The sequence below is a fragment of the Phalangium opilio genome, unplaced genomic scaffold, assembly GCF_054372755.1.
Source record: "Phalangium opilio isolate 3A_F unplaced genomic scaffold, DU_Popi_V2 ptg000002l_1, whole genome shotgun sequence".
Lineage (NCBI taxonomy): Eukaryota > Metazoa > Arthropoda > Arachnida > Opiliones > Phalangiidae > Phalangium > Phalangium opilio.
The window spans coordinates 5,275,088-5,298,336 of NW_028324144.1; the positions used below are offsets into that span (position 1 = coordinate 5,275,088).

Consider the following 23,249-nt stretch of genomic DNA (forward strand, 5'->3'; position numbering starts at 1 on the left):
GGTCGATGTTATGTACATGGATGTATATAAACATACTTAAAGTCGAGCTTAAAGCTCTTATAGGTTTTTATCTACTTTGTGAAAGACATACTGGCTTTACAATTATGATCTGTGAGTGTGTATGTGGAGGCTGGATAGATGAAAGACCTTTTCAGTTAGGTGTGGTAAGACCTTAATGTACCCCAACCGTTGGACCATCTCGAATATTACCTTAGCGAGTTTGAAAACAAAAGTACTGCACTACATTAGCACACACGAAACAAGCCCTGCCTACCCGCAACCACACCTAGCTAATACGTAAATTATTTTACGTGACTTGTTTTTAGTGTGGCCGTGGATTACCCTGGTGTTGCGACTACAATAATTTCATCACGAAATGCCAATTAAGATATATCCCTGATTTATACAAAGAGGAGACCAATCTTTGCGATTATTTACATAATAAAGAGACTAGCTATGAAAATCAGAGGTATTTGAGACTAAAACAGGATTTAGAAGAAATAAAGCAAAAAGATCCGAAATCTGAAAAAGTCTTCGAGTACTACTGTTCAAAGCGATACAGCGGTAAATAATGTAAAGAACACTTCATATGTACGCGTTGACGGCTTTATATTTTTGGGTTAAATTTTAAGTATAGTATTAAAAATATGCACTTCACATAAACTTTCTTTTCATTCAATAATTACAGATTTTTCTAATTTCTTATAAGATTATACAATTGCTGTAATGACGTCATTATTTAAAAATTTAGTTTTGTGTAATTTTGTTTTGCGCGTGACAACTAACTAGGTAACTATTTTGACTTATAATGACGTCAGAAAGAGACTAAAATTTCTTATTCAGTAAAGCTAGCAGTAGATCATGAAAGGAAGATTTTTTGCACATTCCTGTAACCTATAACTAATAATAATAAATATGGACTATGATCTCTAAATATTACTGTGTTATTCTTTCTAATATTAAAAAATTATTAAATGCCAATTCCAAATTCAGAAAAACTCGTCAAGCACTACAAACAATTGTACGACTTTTATAAAAGTCAAGGGCAAATAATGCAAAGCACACTATGACTTTACATTTTGGTATTCTATTTTTAATGGTTTAAAAGTAACACTATTAACAACATTCGCTTGTTACTCACTAATCATAAACAAATTTCTGTTAATTCCTCAAATATTATTATTGCAATTTCGTTGTTATGACATCATTATTTGGTATATAAGACGTTCGTTGTTAATGACGTAATGATGAGACCAAAATTTATTAACTTTGTAATGCATAATATATGTTTTTTATTAATAGAAGATTGTTTTCACATTCCTGTATTATTAAACTAAATAATAAAAATAAACGTGTACAATAACCATGCTGTCTAATTTTTCCCAACACAGAGATATTATTAACAGTTATCAAAGCAACCCTTGGAAAGGCGAATGAAGTGATAGACAGTGTTTTCATTCTGGGATGAGGTGATTTCAAAAAAAAAAAAATAAATAAATAAATAGATAAAATTTTACGTCTTTTTGGTAAGTCTTAGTACTACCAAATTCTGAGCTTAATCATCATAATTTAGGAATGGGAAAATTACTGCGCAACTCACATTCTAATCAACTTTAAAAGTCACTACTTGCACTGACCAGGGGACCAAAATTAATCGGAAACTTCTGATATTTTTTTTTGTGCCTTCCATAGGGTTTAGTAGATACGGAGTGAATTTTATACGATGCTTAAGTCTAGACTGTACAACAGTATAAGTTGACATAATTCAAAGCTATAGTATTGTTCACGTGAAATTCTTGACTGACACGTTTTCTAAAATTTTGAATGAGAATTCAAGAACATCAAGGTACCGTGGAAGTAGAAAAAAAAATTCAACAAGTAACTAACAAACGAGGCTTTCGTATATAAGTTAGGACTTGCGTTGCACCGAGTTCAGTCATAAGACTTCTAGATTCAGTTTAATCTGCAGCGAACTTTGGAAGAACTATGCTACGTTCAATCGAAAAATTTCCTTTTCTTCTGCTGGCGATTTTGTTCATTTGGAAAACAAATATAGTACTGGCTGATGAGGAGGAATGCCTTTCTCTTGGATCAAAGGTAATTATTAAATAAAAAATTAACACGAAAGTTTTATTGAATATTTTAAATTAGAAATGATATAGCTTTAAAGGATTAAACTTATCTCTTACTTAAAAATGTAAAAGATTCAAAGGGTTTGCTAATACTTCGGGTGTTGAGGTAATTTCACTTAGGGATGTATATTTATTACTTAATCTAAAATTTTAAACTAAAATAAACAATCAGGCTTTTCTTGTATAGAGACCCGTTCTCTTCGAAGCCTTTTGTTTCCAGAATTAAATTTAATAATCTATTAGGCTCATTACGTGTTGGGTTGCCACGAGATTTTCAGACTCAAATTCGCTGACTTTTCCATGTTTTTTTTACGATTTCCGTTGACATTTTAGGCCCAATTGTCATTGTTCTAAATATAACTAGACAATTAAGTTTTAATAGGATGTTAAAGTTGTTATAAGTCTTTATCTACTTTGTGAAAGACATACTGGCTTTACGATTATGATCTGTGAGTGTGAATGTGGAGGCTGGATAGATGAAGGGACCTTTTCAGTTAGGTGTGGTAAGACCTTAATGTACCCAAACCGTTGGACCTTGTCGAATATGACCTAATAACAAAAATACTGCACTACATTAGCACACACGAAACAAGCCCTCCCAACCCGCAACCACACCTAGCTAATACGTAAATTATTTTACGTGACTTGTTTTTAGTGTGGCCCCGGATTACCCTGGTGTTGCGACTACCATAATTTCATCACGAAATGCCAATCAAGATATATCCCTGATTTATACAAAGAGAAGACCAATCTTTGCGATTATTTAAAGAATAAAGAGACTAGCTATGAAACTCAGAGGTATGATAGACTAAAACAGGATTTAGAGGAAATAAAACAGAAAGATCCAAATTCCGAAAAAGTCTTCCAGTACTACCTTTCAATGCGATACAGCGGTAAATAATGTAAAGAACACTTTATATGTATGCGTTGACGGCTTTATATTTTTGGGTTAAATTTTAAGTATAGTATTAAAAATATGCACTTGACATAAACTTTCTTTTCATTCAATAATTACAGATTTTTCTAATTTCTTATAAAATTATACAATTTCTGTAATGACGTCATTATTTTAAAATTTTGCTTTGTCAAAGATTGTTTGCGCGTGACAACTAATTAGGTAACTTTTATGACGTATAATGACGTCAGCAAGAGATTAAAATTTCTTATTCGGTAAAGCTAGCAGTAGATCATGAAAGGAAGATTTTTTGCACATTCCTGTAACCTATAACTAATAATAATAAATATGGACTATGATCTCTAAATATTACTGTGTTATTCTTTCTTATATTAAGAAATTATTAAATGCCAATATAGCAACGCTTGTAAACCTCTTGCATCCGAGACACGTATTATGATCATTTATTATTTTAATAACATGTATTATAGTAATTTTTAATAATAATGAATTTGAATAATTTTTATAAGCAAGTATTTGAATAATTTTTAATGATCAAGAATTTGAATAATTTTTAATGATCAAGAATTTGAATAATTTTAATAATCAACTATTTCAATAATTTTTAATAATCAGCTATTTCATGTTTGATTATTTTAAAAATTCAACTATTTTAAAAGCGAAAATTAACACTTAAAATAAATTAATTTTAACAGGACAACAGCATAATTAAATAAACAAAAATATTTACTCGAATCACCTTCCCAATAAAATTTAAACCTTTGACCACCACAGCAATTCCTCCTCAGCGCCGAATATTTCAATATTTTGTTTTATGGGTCTTTCTATGGGACATAATAGATGTGAGGCACAGCGAAAGTCTAAACTGTGAACGTGGGCATCAAATTTTTTTAGAACAATACTGCTGTTCACTAAAAACCATGATGTAAATGTTAATTTATCATAGAAATGTAAAGGCTATAGAACTGACAAGTTGGAAAAAAAAAATTAATTCCTTCCACACACTAAATACAGCGCAGAGCGACTCTTCGTTGCGTCAGCGACAGTCATAAAAACTCTAGTCCGGATCTACAGCTAACATTCAAGAATTATGCCACGTTCAAGCGAAATATTTCCCATTCTAGTGGTCGCCATTTTGTTCATTTGGAAAATAAATAGTGTTCAGGGTGATAATACCGATTGCCTTTCTCTTGGATCAAAGGTAATTATTTTATTATTAAATAAAAATGAAGACGAAAGTTTTATTCAATATTTTAAAGTGGAAATGTGATAGATTAAAAAAGATTAAACTATATATGAAACTGAAAGAAATCGGGAACCTATAGCTCAAAGATGGAGAATCCTTATCTCTTGTTTACAAATTTAAAGGATTCAAAGGGTGTGCTATCATCTCCAGTGTCACGATAATTTTACATGGGGATTTATATTTATTACGACCAAATTACTTTAAATCTAAATCTTAAACTAAAATTAACAATCGGTATTTTCGTACACACTCGTTCGCTTCTTTCCGAAGTAAAGCAAGGAAACTTGCGTAATACAAGAAGAGCTAATTTTAGGCTACGGGATTTATTACCAAAAATTAATTTATAATTTTCTTCATTGAACCGGAGCCTCCGAAATGAACTAGGCCCATGCATGTCAAATTTTATGTGGGGAAATATCCAGTTTGTTAAGGAAAATATTTTCACCATATATGTGTACAAGATGGCGCTTATATTACCGTTGTGACAGGGGTCTTCCTTAAATTATCGTTGATATTTTAGGGGTCAGTCATAAAATTTTTATGATAGAGAAAAGTTTCATCCTAAAATTAACGTAAATGTTATTGGGGCTATTCACTTTTTATTGAATCTTTCGGTTAGATTGTATTGAGCAGCGACAAGTAAAACAATAATTGAAAATTACGCTTGAAAATTCCAAATTCCGATAACTTTAGAAATATTTCTGTCAGATCTTGAAGCTGTCAACAAACGGTCGCGATTGTTTGGTGTTATTCTTAATTTCTAGATTTACTTTCACCGAAAATTCTCCGATTCAGAAAAAAAGTTTTAAATCTGTTTCAGCGGTTTTAAAAAGGGTTCTCCACGGAGGGTTCTTGTTGTTCGAAGTTTTTAAAATGTTTGTATTAAAATTTGTTTTGTATTTTTAGTGTGGCAAAGGATTACCCTTGTGTTGCAACTACAACAATTTCATAACTACATGCAAACTAAAAACGATTCCGCAATTATACACAAATATGACCAATCTTTGCGATATTTTAAAGAACAAAAACCGAAAAGATGGAACTCTCAAGAATCAAAGACTAAAACTGGATTTAGAAGAAATAAAGCAAAAAGATTCGAATTCAGAAAAAGTCGTCGAATACTACGAAGATTTGTATAAAGGTACAATACATCACATTGGAGGTTAAAAATTAAAAGTACATTGAGGCTACGGATTGTCCACTTTATATTTTTGGGTTTCATTTTTAGTGGTTAAAGGGTAATATTAATAAAAAAATATTCGCTTTTAATTATTAAACTAGTTATAAACAGATTTTTGTTAATTCCTCAAATATTTTTGTTGTAATGGCATCGTTAATAAAGAATTCACTTTCTCCAATTAAAATTGCTCACGCTTGGCAACAATTAGATTATTATTTGGCATATAAGACGTTCGAAGTTAATGACGCCATCAATAGACCAAAATTTATTATTTTGTAAAAAAAAATATTAATTACAGTTCGATCAAAATCCGTTTTTAGTTTGACTAATAGAAGATTATTTGCACATTCCGGTTTTATTAAAGGCCGACTTCCATCGAAAAGGGTTCTAGCTAACTGAAAACCGAGCGTCGAGACTAACAATGGGGCGACCGTGCCGATTTTCGAATCCCCGCTGGGGTGAAAGATGGAAGGGTTCTCGCTAACTGAAAACCGCGCAATGTGGTTCTAGCGAACTAAAGATACACAATAGAGAATTTCCTTCAGGGGAAAGCAAAAATTCGAGAGGAAATAAATTTAAAAGGATTTCTATTGTTCTTTTTCAGTTGGCTAGAACCCTTCCATCTTTTACCCCAGCGGGGCTTCGAAAATCGGCACGGTCGCTTCATTGTTAGTCTCGATGCTCGGTTTTAAGTTCGCTAGAACTCTTTTCGATGGCAGTCGGCCTTTAACCTAAATTTGTATTATCTTACTGTCATATTATCCCTAATATTGAGATATTATTAGCAGCATAAGTTTATAAGATCTTTTATAAGGATGACACTACCTATACTTCGTAATACTAGAGACTTACTGAGAGCTAGATCGAGAACGACACGAGAAATGACTACACTCGGTTTTGCAGTCCCTCTTACTATTTAGTCTGTACTAACCCTTCGACAACGCCTCACCAGGCGTCGCTTTACGAGAGTCTATGACGTTTGACCAACGTCACTTTATGACAAGCTCCAGTTTGTAACCAGTGACAAACTTATGGAACATACCTTATGAAGTTACGTTAACCCTTCCAGAAGCTCCTAACGCAAAAGAGGTCGCTAAACATCATAATTTTTTCAAAAACAACCAACAAACCCGCCATTGGGAGCGTAAATCATTAAAATTTAGTAATTAAGAATATTACTGTGCGATTCGCATTCTAATTAACCTTAATTGTACTGACCCGGGTAATAAATGAACCATAAACTTTCTATATTTCCTTCTGGGTTTTCTATCGGGTTTAGAAATGCACGGAGTACATTTTATACGATGTCAAGGTCTAGACTGTACGACTGTATAAGTTGACATAATTCAAGGCTATAGTATTGTTCGTGAAACTCTTGACTGACTTTTTTTCTGATTTTGCATAAAAAATGAAAAACATCAAGGTACCGCACACGTTGAAAGAAAAAAAATAAATATCGCATTTGGATCAAAGGTAAATATTTGAGCATTAGATGTTACCCGCGGCGTCACTCGCGTGTAATAAGAACCTCCATCAAAATGATACAAAGAATGGGTAGATTTTACTGATTTTGTAGCACCCTTGGAGCGAAGGCACTTGGCGTTGCCCGTCAGCCCGTCGGGACATTTTTTATTACTTTTCACGCGAACATTATTCCATAAAGAAGGGTTTTTAAATCTAAAAATATTGCAACAAATCGAACCCAAAAGACAATTCAGTCCGTCCAGCGAAAAGGGTTCTAGCAAACTGAAAACCAAGCATCGAGACTTAATAAAATGAAGCGACCGTGCCGATTTTCGAAGCCCCACGGGGGTAAAAGTTGAAAAGGTTCTCGCTAACTGAAAGCCGTGCAATGTGGTGGTTCTAGCGAACTGAAGATAAAAACAATAAATAAAACAAAAAGATCCTAATTCAGAAAAACTCGTACAATTACACCGAAAGCTGGCAAGAGCAGTATTTTATGGTACGCGTTGGTCCTTTTTAGTTTTTGAGTGGCTCGTCTGTTATTATTGAAAATATTCGCTTTGCGTCGACTTGCTTTTTAATCACTAATTATGGAGATATTTTACTGGTTTCTTCTTAGATTATAATTATTCATTAAAGGATTGCTGTAATGACGTCATTATTTAAACACTTTATGTTCTCAAATGATTTTTTGCGTGTTTGGCAACTAATGAAATCACTAATTTGCCTTTTGAGATTTTCGTGTCTAATCTCTAATGACGTTATCACTTTATTATTCTGTGGGTGGAGCCAAAATATAAGCAGACGAAGTTTCTCAATGAAAAATGGCGAGGATGGTCCCAGAGACTGAAGCTTTGATTCGACGTTTTGATTACATTAAACCGTTTTTGATGAGACCTATTTAAGAATGTTTGTTTTAACAGTTTTTTCGGCTATTTTGGTAAAGGCTACTTACTACCATATTTTGAGCGTAAATCATTATAATATGAGATATCAGGAACATTGCTGAGCGATTTGCAGCATCTTTGAAAATCATTAGGCCTACTTGCACAGACCAGGGGATAAAAATTAACCACAAACTTTCGATATTTTCTTATTGGCCTTTCTATTGCGTTTACCAGAAGTCAGATGAGACCAGAAGTACTGAGCTAACCAAATTCTTCACTCGGCGAAAGTGAATATTCTTGATAACACAAGAACGGTTGGCCCTCTAGTAGCGGTTTCTGAATTTTCCCTCTCCAAAACGTGAGACGCTAGCGGTGGTAGACGGCCGAACTAGATTCAAGGAGCGCGTCCGTGTTCGGCCGCTTTAGGTTGAGGGGAAGGGCGTAGGACGGCGTAGGAAATGTTTTTGGAACTCGGCCAATTTTTTGCTCTCTGTAGTGTAGCCGCGATTGAAGCGGCATAAAATCCTCAAATTTGTACACTAGTGCCAGGATCTATTACCAATGCTAGAGCCCTTCACTTCTAGTCTCATCTCACTTCTGCGTTTACTAGACATGAAGTACAATTTAGACAATAACAAAGTCTAGACTGTAGTGTACGACTGTATAAAGTATAGTATTGTTCGTGAAATTTATGACTGACATGTTTTTCAAATTTGAATAATAATTCAAAACAAAGAGGTACACCCGTACGTTGAAAAACATAATGCAAATTCAACAGTTATCATGTAGCAAAGGAAGTTTTCGTCTAACAGTTACGACTTTCGTTTCACCGACTTAATTCATACAACTTCTGGGTCCAGTTTTCATCTGCAGCGAACTTTCAAGAATTATGCTACGTTCAAGCGGTATATTTGCCATTCTTGTGGTCGCCATTATGTTCAATTTGAAAATAAGTAACGCACGTAGTGATGAAAACTGTATTACTTATGGATCAAAGGTAAATATCTCGGAATTGATAATAAATTAAGTTAAAATTTAAGATTTCACAATAAGGTTTTCAAAGAAAGAAATATTTGGAATATTATTAACTTTTGAGGCATTTCGAGAAAATATCTTATATTTCAGAAAGTGGTTCGGTTGTTTTTATGCACAGTCACAATTAGTTAATTTCTGAATTTGACCAAACTGCATGGCTCATGTCAGTAACACTAGAAATGGTGTGGTGGTTCTTCTCAAGATTGGAAGGAAAACGAACCTCTAGCCATTAATCCTGATTGGGACGTCCTATTCTAAACCTCTGAACATTTTAGATTTATCACCAATTAGTAATTATGCATCGTTAAGTTCAATTTAAAAATTGTAAAAAACAACATTGCACAGATATTTCATTTGGGTTGGCCCAAAGACTGTTTAGTGTTCACAAGGAATTCTTCATGGTAACTTTTAGAAAAATTCATGTATCAGATTCTGAGTCTCTGTAAAAACGTATTAGCGAAGTTTCAGATGTTGCTTAAAGGGAGGGTGAAGTAGAAAATCAAGCGATTTTTTATCGATTCTTCTACTAATTATAAGACCAGTCTGCATAGTGAAACATTCAGGAAATACCTCCGAATGATTTTAAAATTCAAATTAGGTTCAGATTTAAGGATAATTTTAAAGGAAGGACCTCCGACCAATATCGTAACGCCCCGCCGTTTTATTAACAAAATTCTCGTGGCACGTTCCGTGTCGAATGAAATTTATCACGAGATTTGATAAAATTTGCGCGCGACGTGACAATCGTCACGGATCGTGGCGCGAGACATGGAGTGTGCCACGAGAAATTTGTTAATAAAAAGGCAAGGCGTTACGTGATTGGTCGGAGGTCCTTCTTTAAAATTATCCTTAAAATCTGAATCTAATTTGAATTTTAAAATCATTCGGAAGTATTTCCTGAATGTTTGACTATGCAGACTGGTCTTACAATTAGTAGAAGAATCGATAAAAAAATCACTTGATTTTCTACTTCACCCCCCTTTAACTTAATTATACCAAAATTGTTCCAAATAACTAAATAAACAAAAGAGTAAAGTTGGAGAAATGTTCATCAATTCAAAAATGTTCATTACAGTGGGTTGTTGTTGTTTTAAGTTGTTAAAATGTCAGATTGCATATATTTAAATTTTAACTTTCGATTTCCTCTTTTGAGTGCAAGGATGGAATTCCTTGTTGCAACTACAAGAATTTCTTGACTAAATGCATCAATAAAGTAATCAAGGGCATATATGAAGAAAAAACCTGGTTTTGCGATTATAAAAAAAGCAGAGACCCCAAGGATACATTTGGCAAGCTTACACGTGTATCAAACGATTTAGAAGAAATAAAACAAAGAGATCCAAATTCAGAAAAACTCGTACTATACTATCGAAGGTACGCGCTTGGAGCAACACCATATGGTTAGGACTGTTTCGTAAATAATAATTGGTCGCTTTAAAAAATTTTTTGGTATTTTTTGAGTGGTTTGCCTGTTATTATTGATATTATACGCTTTACGTCTGTTGAATCCGGCGATCCACAACAAGCCTGGTCATTTAGACTTAAATAATAATTGAAGTAATGGTTTTCCCCACTGGGGTTTTCCCAGGACCTTTTTTCCCATAAGCAGAAGCTATGGGTTTTTATGGTCCAAATTTAGTTAGATATAGCTTAGTTAAGGTTAAGGTTAAGTTAAGATTTACTTATAGTGAATACTTATGTTTGATATGTTTTATATGTAAAGACTTTTAAGAATAACATTGTACTATAAACCAAAATAAGAACTGTCGTAGAGCACGGCTTGTAATTGCTAAGAAATACTGTCCTATTGTAAAGGCTATAGTAATGCATTTGAAAGGTTCGACGGATGGTTTTTGTTACTAGTGTGTTAAAAGGCCCTCTGGCCCTGTAAAGTCATAAAACTTAGGAGTGACGAATTATGGGTAGCGCTCGCTTGGTAACAATAATAGGGGTAAAAACTTGAACTTTGTGTAAAAACTAGCAAAAGCAAAGCATGAGTAGAACGTATTGGACTCTTGATGGAGAAAGAGCGCTTGTTACCATCGGGCAATATAGATCGCAAACCGACTCTGCCGAGAGAGGTTGTAAAAGAAAGACTTAGAAACTTTAGTTAAACGGACGTGTTTTCAAGGAAAATTATTGTAATGATATCTTGATTTAAGTATGATTTGATAAGACAATACAGTAATTAAAGAAAATATTGATGATTGCATTTGGAGCTTCTTCGTTATTGAAATAAAGACATACACATAAGTTAGGGATTTAGATCGGTGTTTCAGTCCGCCGATGTGATATCAGGAATTATCACAAACTCTTATGTTGGGATGGAAGTCGCAACAACGTCAACTTGTTTTTCAATCACTAATTAAAAAAAAATTTTCACTAGTTTCTACTTTGATTATAATTATTCATTAAAAGATTTCTGTAATGAAATCATTATATAAAAATTGTATTTTCTCAAATGAGTTCTTGCGTTTGGCAACTAATGAAATCACAAATTTGGCTTTAAAGATTTTCGTGTCTTATCTCTAATGACGTTAGTTATTTATAATGCTGTCAGGGATAGATGTAATTTTAGAAGCAGGAATGGAGAACGGTAAGTATTTACATGAGTCCGACTCATAGCCCAGTATACAGTGTGGAAGAGATCAGAGCAACACCTACCTTTGTGGAAAACCCCCAAAACCCCTGACGGACTACTTCACTGCAGTACATTTTCGAGCTCGTATACAGGGTGTGACATGTGTCATTGTATGCAAATGAGAACGTGCAACAAGTATCATAGTGAATATCATTTAATGATACGCACTTTGAAACGTTAAAGACCTACGATTAAGCTTAGGAACTAAGGCATCACACTACAAATTAAAGGGCTGTTTGGTAAACCCATCAGCGTAAATGTTCGATGTGCCTACCGTCGTGGTGTAGGCACTCTTCAAGACGATTGTCCATGCCTTGTATTACGTTTTCTAGCATTTGAGGAGTGATTCGTTCAATTGCGCTTCGAATTCTGGCCTTCAAGTCGTCTACATTTAAAGGTTCTGTTGCAAACACCTTCCCCTTAACATATCCCCATAAGAAGAAATCAAGTGGGGTTAGGTCAGGGGATCTTGCTGGCCACGGAATTGGTCCACCTCTACCGATCCAACGGTTTGGAAAGTGCTCAGTTAGCCATTGGCGAACATTGACCGCCCAATGTGGTGGCGCACCATCCTGCTGGAACCACAGGTCCCGCATCACTGCTAATGGTAATGCGTCTATCGCATCACTAAACTCGTGGCGCAGGAAGTGCAAATACCTGTCACCAGTAATGTTGTCCTCGAAGAAGAAAGGTCCGATGATTCTGTTCCCCAGAATGCCACACCAAACATTTATCTTCCATCGAATTTGATGGTAATGTTGCCGTAACCAGTATGGATTTCATTGGGTCCAGTAATGTAAGTTATCCATCCCTGTGAAATGTCGCCTCATCAGAAAAAAGAAACTTTTTAAGAACAATGGATCGGCTTCAATTAGACAGAAGTATTGACGTCTTAGGTAGTCATCGTCCGTTAAGGCTTGATGGAGGTGGATATGATAGGGCCGGTAGTGATGCCGATGTAAAATGGCAAGAACGGTTGAATGGCTTAGACCAACCTCTTCTCCGACCGCTCTACTACTAGTATGAGGATTGGCTTCAAAACGTGCTAGAATGTCGACTTCCCTATCATGATTACCAATTATACGGTCTCTTCTACGTTGACGGTCTTGCACGACGAAACTCCCGAAATCTCGTAGGTTGTCTCTAATGTTCGTGACGGTTCTTCGAACCGGCCTTTGTCGGTTTGGGAAGCGTTCGGCATAAAGCAATGCCGCTTGTTGAACGTTACCGCGAAATTCACCCTAAATAAACGTCATGTCCAATTTTCCTCGGTTGGAGTAGGCTGCCATTCGTCTACGACACAGGACTTACAACGTTTATACGAACTAAGCTGCTAGTAACGACGCGTACGTTTGATTGAATAATGTGCCGAATTCTCAGTGCCGCGGAAAATTCTGACCTTCGTAACCTCGTATGGATTCCTTATCTAAGTAGGCCAAAGCCACGAGTTTAGTGATGCGATAGACGCATTTCCATTAGCAGTGATGCGGGACCTGTGGTTCCAGTTCCAGCAGGATGGTGCGCAACCACATTGGGCAGTCAATGTTCGCCAATGGCTAACTGAGCACTTTCCAAACCGTTGGATCGGTAGAGGTGGACCAATTCCGTGGCCAGCAAGATCCCCTGACCTAACCCCACTTGATTTCTTCTTATGGGGATATGTTAAGGGGAAGGTGTTTGCAACAGAACCTTTAAATGTAGACGACTTGAAGGCCAGAATTCGAAGCGCAATTGAACGAATCACTCCTCAAATTTTAGAAAACGTAATACAAGGCATGGACAATCGTCTTGAAGAGTGCCTACACCACGACGGTAGGCACATCGAACATTTACGCTGATGGGTTTACCAAACAGCCCTTTAATTTGTAGTGTGATGCCTTAGTTCCTAAGCTTAATCGTAGGTCTTTAACGTTTCAAAGTGCGTATCATTAAACGATATTCACTATGATACTTGTTGCACGTTCTCATTTGCATACAATGACACATGTCACACCCTGTATACGAGCTCGAAAATGTACAGCAGTGAAGTAGTCCGTCAGGGGTTTTGGGGGTTTTCCACAAAGGTAGGTGTTGCTCTGATCTCTTCCACACTGTAGAGCCCCTCCCTCCAACACGTAGTTTTATGATATTATTGGTTCAGTTTTAAATTACGTCCCGTGAAAGGGGGTCCGGGACTTTGACGCGTGCCCACATTACTCTGTTCTCCATTCCTACTTCTAAAAATTAAATCTATCCCCGGTACTGTAAAACAAAAAGTTTATCAAATACAGTTTGATGAATAGAAGATTTTGTGCACATTTTTGTAATCTATAACTAAATATTAAATAAATATGAATTATAAGAAATGACTCTTTCAAAGTCAAGACAAAACACGTTCCAAAATTGCTAAAAAAAACTCCGTTAATATTAACTTAAAAGGGCTATTTTAGTCCATACACTATCCACGAGAAGATGATGTACAAGTAAACTTAACTTTCATCAACAATTTGAATGAATAAAGGAGAGTTGTAAAAGAAGACAAAAGAGGTTACTGTTACAAAATTGTCCCTAGGTCGTGACTGCAACGAGGAGTCGGACATATGCAAAACAACATAGACATATTCCAGAATTTTGAAAATCATTTAACGACGTTAGAAACGAGGCATTTGAGGAGAAAGTATGGACTGCTTAAACCTTATTGAAAGTGATTTGATGCATTTGCCACAGTATTTTTAAAATGACTTGGGATTGGATACACTAATTTGAAAGTGATTCCAAGCATTTTGAAAATGAATCCTAACCTACATCCACCATTTTGAAAATTAATTCTGACCTACATCCACCATTTTGAAAAATCAATACTGACCTACATCCACCATTTTGAAAAATAATACTGACCTACATCCACCATTTTGAAAAATTAATTCTGACGTACATTCACTATTTTGAAAGTGTTTCCAAGCAATTAATATGGATTCTGCGATTTGGAAATTGAATTCAACAACATTGGTAACACTTATTACCATATTAACAGTTATTTCAATAACTCCGCGATTTCACAATTGAACTAGAAGAGCATGACAGTATCTCAGCAGGCATATTTTCCGATCCCTCGGCACCACTTTGGGCATCATTCCCATCCCGGATGAGGTAGGGGGTTGAGGGCCAGTCCCGAATGACTTATTCATAACCCAATAAACGAAATTAGTCAACCAGGCGTTCCTTGGGCCGGGCCTCGACGTCACTTTAACTAAGGAGTAAAACTCAAAAAGGCGTCTTTATATGAAAAGTAAAACCGTCATTCTGTCAGTTTACTTGGCGACTTGCTTTCCGGCTCCTGAGTAACGCGGGGGCGTAGAGCCAACTGACCTTGTCCGCATAGAGGAGAGCGTCCTATTCAATGTCTTTCACTTTATTGCGTCAAAGGAGAAGAAACGAAGTCTAAGTCATTTATGGGGTCTGGGCTAGAAGCTCAGAAATGACTAGTTGGCTAGCAATTACAAGGGTTCCTACACACTTCGACCCTGGTGGCGACAACAAAGATATATGATGTAACCTCCTCTCACATCAATAGATATCATCGAGGCGCTATGAGAATGGATGATTCGCAAAATTTCTTGGACACCATGCAGTTTGCTTTTTCATGGTTTTACTGTAGTTCTCGATAACCCATGTGCCTATTGTCAATTCCAGACATTGTAGGAACAGGAGTATCAACTTAGTTTCAATGCTGGAATCCCCGTAGACGCACCTAATCAAGTTATAATGTTTACGGTTCCATACAACAATCCGTGGCAAGAGCAAGACGGTCGATCTCGTTCGTAACGTTGAAATATAGCTGTTTCCTGTTCCATTCTTAGCAAATCTTTCCCGTTCCATCCGCTACTATAGAGTTCTGTTTGAGGAGAGCTAAATTTACACATCAGGAAGAGAATCTTTATCAACGGGGGATATGACGATAATGACGTTTGTGTCCCGCACTCGCGCGTCCCGGAAGCCACAGCTCTACCCAGTGTTGGGCACATTTATTTCGATATATCTTTTTACCTATCAAAATATTTTTGTTTTCGCCCCTATCAATTTTTTACCTATCAAAATATTTTTATTTTCGCCCCTATTGATTTTTTACCTATCAAAATATTTTGGATTTCGCACCTATCAATTTTTTACCTATCAAAATATTTTGGATTTCGCACCTATCAATTTTTTACCTATCAAAATATTTTGGATTTCGCACCTATCAATTTTTTACCTATCAAAATATTTATATATATTTATATTTATATTTATATATATTTATATATATTTATATTTATATTTATATTTATATTTATATTTATATTTATATATATTTATATATATTTATATTTATATTTATATTTATATTTATATATATAAATATATATATATTTGTAAAGGAGTGGTCTACGCACGTTGTAAAAAGAGAATTCTCGCAGATTCCGGGTTAGAGCTCTGAGACCTAACCGAGGTTTCCGAAGTATCGGATCATATCGGTATCGGTTTAAACTGGTATCGGCCCATCTCTACTAAAATTTACTCTCGCGTGAGTCGCGACGGCGCGAGTCGTTAGGCTTAGAAATTTGAAACTTGGTTTTTTCTCTCTCTAACGTCAGTGATGCCGTACTTGCGCACCGCTGATGCGTAGTAGCTACTAGTCGGCCTCGGGTAGATCTCTCTCTCCAGACCGCTAAATGGAGGTCTCTCCGTAATACCTTTGGCCACTCCTTTACATTCCTCCTCCCTGGTTCGTAGACCATCTTATGACCTACCGCTGCTGTATACCGGGAAGAGGGAAGGAAAGAATTCACTAAAATTTTATTAAATATATTAGAAATATCATTTTTGCTTTCAAATATTTTTAATAGGTAGCGATAGCTATCAAATTTAAATCAAATTAAATATTCTTAAAAACTAATGAATCAGGAAAAGTATGAAAAAAATTCCTTAGGAATCGGAACTTTCAAACTCAATTTTTCATGCCTATATCATTTAGGTTGATCTATCACTATCAAAATCGGTCAAATGATAGCTAGATTTTTTTCCAACTATCAAATAAAGTATCAGATTCAAAAAAGATATGATAGTGCCCATCACTGGCTCTACCCTCTTTTCAGATGAGAAAAGGCGGCAAGAGAGGATGGATGCAGAGATCAAGACGGTGAAGGAGGAGATGAAAAAAAAGGACACAAACATCTCGAGTCGGAGTTCAAGAGCGTCATTTTATCATAAGTACACTAATTTTACCACCAAGTTTAATACTTCAAGCGTTTCTAAGGATTCTACTAGTAATTTGCGACGTAGACTGTGAGAGATGAAACTTATCGAATCACGTGTTTTGATCGCCAAGTTCAGATGACAATTGGATCAAAAAATAATGTGATCAGGGAGAAAAGAAGTAGGATGAAGTAGAAATGGTGATGGTCGGCCTTTGACAATAAAAATCTCCCAGCGCACCTTGCAGACGCCTCTACCATTCGGTAGGCGATTGTTAAGTGCAGCCGCGTAGCGCCATTGTATTTGTATTAGAACTAGGTTTTATTCTTAAGACACAGTGGGCATCCTTTCCGTTTCGTACGACCTTGTCTTAACGCCGAGGATGACGGGAACAAAGCACTTAGCTCCTCCTTGAGGTTTCTGTGCTGTATCTACATTGAAATGTTCTATTATCCAAGCTTCTTTCGTTACTTAATAAGAACGCGTCACGTAATCATTGTTGAATAAGTAAGAAACCTAAATACTCTAACATGTGTGAAGATCACCTTCATCATCAACTGTAGGCCCTTCCACGAGTTATTAGCATTAACCAGGCCACCAGGGGGCACATTGTAACTATGCTACGTGACATATCTCTCTTCTCATCCACACTCTCCCTGGAGCACTGCTTTTAGCATTTATCGGTCTCAATAGTTGACAGCAAGCACAATGAAACAATATGACGAATTATTAGAAACTTTGAAGTAAATCTATTATACTTTTGATCGGTACGAGCGAAATCCCTTGACCCAATGAATGGTGTTATGAATGACGGGACGAAGGCGGGGGGGGGGGAGAGACGCCCCGCTGTTCCCTTCCTTGTAAACTAGTTTTCTATACATTATACAAATCCAGCTTCCGAATAGAAATAAATTGAGTTCCTTTAATTGTTAGAACGGAAATTGTGTTTCCGAGCTAAGCAAAATCCGTGACTTTGGAATTAACCATACGTTTCAAAGCGAAAGCGGAAACGAAAGGAATTCGTTTTACATAGGGACATTAAATGGGTGTCAAATATGATAGTTGTGTAGAAGTGCACTTGATAAGACAGGAAAAGTGGTTGTTATACCTTCATCGTTGATTCTTATTATTTTTGTAACATGCAAATTAAACTTTCTCAAATCTCGATTTAGATTCGTTAAATATTAATTAGATTCGTCGAATCTCGATTAGATTCGTTAAACCTTAATTAGTTTCGATAAACATTAATTAGATTAGTTAAATCTCGATTAGATTAATTAAATATTAACAGGAGTCCACACACAGGAGTGGGGTTATAGACTTCTGATGTTAATTATATTAATTAGTATAGTAAAATCTCGATTAAATTCGTTAAATATTAATTAGATTAGTTGAATATGGATTAGATTTATTGCATTTCATAGGAGAGAAAATGTGTTTTTATAGGAAAATATAAGACTAAAAAATGCTCACATATTATGTAGAAAAATCTCAAAAATTACAAATTGGAATTCACTTTGAAAAGAGGAACTTAATTAAAATTGAATATTTATAAATCTTGAGCTAGCGAAGCAAGCACCACAATTCCGTGTCTACTGAAATAAGATCGAGATAAAAGAGCTTAATTTTGATAAATTTGATACTAAACTACACGAAAACTTCGACTTTGAGTCAAAAATATAGGCATTCATGAAATTATAGGATAATATAGGACAGGTTCATAAATAAGGGATTTTATAGTTATTATAGGACCACTAGCTGGACCACTTTTTCAATTTAAAACCTTAGCCTCACTGGTCCCAAAAATCCAACAAGGGGAGCAGGTCCTTGGGACTAGTTTAATTATTCAAAACACCAGCGGCTCCTAGTCTGGAAGAATAGGCCTAGTTTGTAAAAAAGATCCTTATTTCATAGCGTTTGCCCACGATACTGCCACGTCACCTAACGGTGTTTATAACAATTACAGTTTACAGCAGTAAGGCGAAAAGGCAGCCTCAAGGCTATAAAGCCTAGCCATTCGATTCTTAAATATTAATTCAAAGCTTTACAATGAGGTCCCCTTTGAATAAAATTACTACGGATTATAAATCTTCTATTTTAATCAATATTCGTTATCTATACGATGATCTAGAATTGTAAGGGATTTAAGATAACAGCCAGACAATAGCAGACAACCATCAAGGCATCAATGGACTATTATTAGTCTAGACTGAACAACTAATTATTCTATGTTACTGCTACAACAAATATGTTAAAAATTAATATTCTCAGTTTGATATACAGGGTGTTACAGAAAAGGTGGAAGGGCCAAAGTACAATGAGTTATTTCGAGACGAAAATATTCCACCAAGGGTCACGCTAAACAAACAACGGCTGGAGTGTTTTAGGGGTGTTCTCTGAAAGGCATTGCTGATTTAAATAGTGGGTTTTTTCCTTGAAAAGGAATAGCACCATGAGTTTCTGAACATATTACTTCCTGCTAGTAGCCTAGTACTACCAGAAGTAAGATAAGGGACTAGAAGTAAATTGCTCTAGCATTGGTAATAGAGCCTGGCGCTAGTGAACAAATTTGAGGATTTTAGGCCGCTTCCATCGCGTCTACACTAGAGAGAAAAAATTGGTCGAGTTCCAAAACAATTTCCTAGCCCCTTCCCCTCAACCTAAAGCCGCAGAACACGGACGCGAGTGCTTGAATCTAGTTCGGCCGTCTACCGCCGAGAGCGTCTCAAGTTTTGGAGGGAAAATTCAGAAACCACTACCAGAGGGCCAACCGTTGGTGTGTTATCAAAAATATTCACTTTCGCCAAGTGAAGAATTTGGTGAACTCGATACTTCTAGTCCCTTATCTTACTTCTGGTACTACTACAGGGTTTGTACAAAAACAAAAACCTTTCGGATTAAAAATCCCTGACTAATATTTAACTTTGGTCGACGACCAACAGAAATCCTTGAATATTACCAGGGATAGATTTAATTTTAGAAGTAGGAATGGAAGACAGAGTAATTTGGGCGCGCGTCAAAGCCCCGGACCCCCTTCCACGGGACGGGGTGGGGGTTGAAAGAAGAGGCTCGTCATAGCGACAGAGGTAAAAAGGAAATACGTATTTTTCGTCGTCCCCCTCAGCAACGTCATCAAAACGTACTTTAAGTGAACCAATAAGATAATTTTAACTTTTCGACTTTCGTTAGGTGTTGAAGGGAGGGGCTCTATACTGGGCTATGAGTAGGACTGAAGTAAATACTGTTCTCCAATCCTACTTCTAAAATTAAATCTATCCCTGATATCACAAAAAAACAATTTCATTCCCTAATTATTATTCCCTGATTATTTGCCACCGTTTTCCAAATGCCTGACTTATGTACTGGTTTTTCCAAATTTCGTACTAACCCAGTAGATGGCGTTAGTGGAAAAATAACCACAATTACGCTTAGCATTGAGGTTAGATGGCGCTAGGCAAAACTGTCAAGACGCAATTGCATCCATTGTTAATTTTCTCTAGCAAAACGTGTATATTCGTGTTAATATGAACCATTTTCTTCGAAGCAAATTGCGTTGTAACATTTTTTCTTTTATCAAAACTGCTACTTTTTTCACCCCAAAAGATTATTGGATAAGCTATCAAAAAAATCCACTTTCTCTTTGTAACCTTAAGGTCAAACAGAAAATTTCTTAGGGTCACGAAGGGCCAAAACTATAATCCAGAAGCGAAAGAACGGACAACAAAATATAGCTAAAACTCCCAGGAGCAAGAAGCAAAAGTGGACGCGGAGTTTCTTGCGGAAAGAACGTCTTTTATAAGCGACTCGACGCGACACCGCGGCAATTTTTTCTCTTCTTCACGCTTATGGGTGCTTGTCAATGTACTCTAAAGACGCCTAAGGCTTAGCGTTCCTTTCTAACTAAAAGTGACACGATGGTCATTGGGTTTTCCTACAAGAAACCCTTTTTTATCAGCTTGAACTAAAAGTTTGGGAAAGAGGTAGGTTAACCCGAAAAAATGGGTCCTCAATCTGACCCTTCGTTCACTGGGCTTTTCGCATTCTTTACAGAAAGATATTGCTATCCACAATCTCGCCATAAGCGCGATTAAATCATAGGTTTAAATTAAATCTTCCTTACTTTAATTTACTTATATTTTAAAACTTGTTTTTCGATTTTAAATTATCTAAATAAAAATGTTTGCATATTTTCTTAAAAAGTGTCACCTAATTTCTGACGCAACAAGAAAATTTCAAACTTCAATTCAAATTCTAATGTTGTTTTTTAAATAATTCGTTTTTTTTTACTAAGGGTATTTCAGATCAGGTTAAATCATTATGTTGCCGTTTAACAACGTAGATTCGTAGATTATCTATAGATCGAGTAGAACCAGGGATAGATTTAATTTTGGAAGTAGGAATGGAGAACGGTTAGTATATACTTCAGTCCTACTCATAGAACACCCAGTATAGAGCCCCTCCCTCCAACACGTAATGAAAAGTTTAAATTATCTTATTGGCTGCTCACTTAAACTACGTTTCGATGACGTTGCTGACGGGGACGGCGAAAAATATGTAGTTCCTTTTTACCTCTGTCGCTATGACCCGCCTCTTCTTTCATACCCCCCCCCCGTCCCGGGAAAGGGGGTCCGGGACTTTGACGCGCGCCCACATTACTCTGTTCTCCATTCCTACTTCTAAAATTAAATCTATCCCTGGTAGAACCAATAGGCCAAAAATTTTGTCAAAATGCAATTTTTTTGGGGAAAGAAATGGAAAACGCATCATGTTTCCGATTATTGGCTCTAGATGGCGCTATTTTAAACAATCGGTTTATGTCCGCATGGCTCATTTTGTTCATAGAACCTATTCTTAACTGAGATTGAAACACTAATAGCGCCAGCTATAGCTAATAAACGGAAAAATAACGCGTAACCAATCTATTCCCCCAAATAATAGGAATTGGCCTTATTCCTAATCAGCGCCACTGGCGGAGGGTCTGGAAACTAAATTACTCCCATATAAACTGGGTAACTTAAGAAAGGTGCGCAGAATCATCGTCAGATGGCGCGGCGTTCGACTTTTTAGATCTAAGAAGGCTAGCCTTTTTGTCGGCGAAACGGCTGGCTGCGAAACGGCAAGCCATTTCAAATTTGGGTACGTTTAAAAGTTCTTTGGGCAACTCAGATAGTTAACAAGTAATAATGTACTAAAATTCCATAATCTGGGCCATTCTTTATATTTTGTAACCTTTTTAGTAATATACTTCCCATAATCGGGAATAAAGACATTGAAGAAAAGAAGGATGAAAGAAGAAGCGCTACAACAGAGGAAATCAATAATTTGTCAAAATGCTAAAGTTTCCCTTAATATTCTGTACACGTAATTGTCACGCAGTAAGGTTCGTGGACAGACTTTTTTTTATAATGAAGTTATTGTTTGACCACGAGTAATTTAGCAGGTCGTAAATTTAGTGAACCTCGACGAGTTACGCGAGTGTTTTCCTAAAACAAAACACGGATGGGGGCGCCAAAGCTAATTCCACCAATTTTTAAAATACACATTTACAAAGTTCCCGAGACACGCTCCATGTCGAATGAGATTTAGAGCGAGATTTGATGAAAATTGACAATCGTGGTGCGTGACATGTAAATTTTGTTAACAAGAAGGCAGGGCGTTGCGCGATTGGTCGGAGGTGCTAATTTCAAATTGTACATGGAAAATATTCCTATCTAAAACCAAAAGCTCAAACATGGAACTAACTAACGCTAGGGACGGTCCGCACCGATAGAACTTACATTAGTCTCTCTGAAAAACATTCGTTGATAAACCCTCCCGCTTTTAACTCCCCCCTCCTTAAATTTGGTGATTCAAAACGGAAGTGAGCTAGATTCTTAACGCCATCTATAATTTAGTTTTAGTACTAATATGTGGAATCTGCTGTAGAAGTCGTATGCTATGTTAGGCGTGGCGTTACCATGGCGTAACCTTTGTGTAAATTGTGCTACGCTTAGAAATTCATTTTATCCCTAACCTTGAAACATAATTTATTTACGGAACTAAGTTTTTAACATTTAAAAGGTTGTACCGTTGTTTTTAAAATAATTATAAATATGGATTTGTGTGTATAATGGTTGTAGAAGTGACAATCGCCAGGCTCATAAACAGCACATGAAATATGCAGAGCTTATCGCCTTTCCTAAACCTATGCGTAATTATGAAATAGCAGACTGCTTTGAAGGCTTTTTGCTACCCCCCTCCACCCTTGTAAAAATTGAATCACTTTTCCGGTTCGCACCAAATGCTCGCTAGGGTGCGTTGTCACCGAACATTTCTCAGATATTCACGCTTGCGGACCGTCCCTAGCGTTAGTTAGTTCCATGGCTCAAATTTGAATTTTATGTCATTCTTTAAAACTAAAACTGCAACTTCAAACTTAAATCTAGAATCCAAATGTCAAATTTGAAATTTATGTCATCCTCAAAACATGAAACCGTGACCTAAACCTCAAATTCGAAATTTATGTCATTCTAAAAAACAGCGAGTCTACCATCA

At 36.1% G+C, this 23,249-nt stretch overlaps 1 long non-coding RNA gene across 1 annotated transcript in view; it reads right to left on the reverse strand.

Annotated features, from left to right (window-relative positions):
• Positions 1-23,249, reverse strand: part of LOC149718427 (uncharacterized) — a 220,420-nt gene that overhangs the window by 195,225 nt on the left and 1,946 nt on the right. The window lies entirely within an intron of this gene.